Source organism: Acyrthosiphon pisum, chromosome A1 (assembly GCF_005508785.2).
Source record: "Acyrthosiphon pisum isolate AL4f chromosome A1, pea_aphid_22Mar2018_4r6ur, whole genome shotgun sequence".
NCBI lineage: Eukaryota > Metazoa > Arthropoda > Insecta > Hemiptera > Aphididae > Acyrthosiphon > Acyrthosiphon pisum.
Genome location: NC_042494.1, coordinates 22,514,678 through 22,515,488, shown reverse-complemented (window position 1 = coordinate 22,515,488; position 811 = coordinate 22,514,678).

Sequence of the window (811 nt, the reverse complement as noted above, 5' to 3'; positions counted from 1 at the left end):
AATATTTTTCATACATAGATACCAGGGCCGTAGACACGGTGGGGGGTTTAGGGGGTTCAACCCCCCCCCCCCTTGGAAAGTTTATAAATTTATTTCAAATATTTAAAACTACTAATATATCTTATATATTTTTAAAAAATTTTTTATCAATAATAGTAATTAAATATATTTTTTTTTTTTGGATGTTTGTGTTGTTATCGGTATAAGTAAGGTATTTTGTGTATCGTCTATGACTTTGAAATATCAGTCAAACGGTTAGCAAACCGTCAAAAACACCGTTCTAACTATATATATCAAGTGATGATCCTGAAGATTATTATCGGGTCTCTATATGTATTTTTTTTTTGTATGTTTGTGTTGTTATCGGTTATAAGTAAGGTATTTTGTGTATCGTCTATGACTTTGAAATATCAGTCAAACGGTTAGCAAACCGTCAAAAACACCGTTCTAACTATATATATCAAGTGATGATCCTGAAGATTATTATCGGGTCTCTATATGTATTTTTTTTTTTGTATGTTTGTGTTGTTATCGGTTATAAGTAAGGTATTTTGTGTATCGTCTATGACTTTGAAATATCAGTCAAACGGTTAGCAAACCGTCAAAAACACCGTTCTAACTATATAATATCAAGTGATGATCCTGAAGATTATTATCGGGTCTCTATATGTATCCCTTTCATCGAATCTTTTATATATTAATTAAATGAAATATTCTTGGCTCACCAAAATATTTTCAAGGTATAAGTATCGAAAACTATATCAATGATTACTTCTTATATATTTTAATTCTAAACAATCAAAACATATTT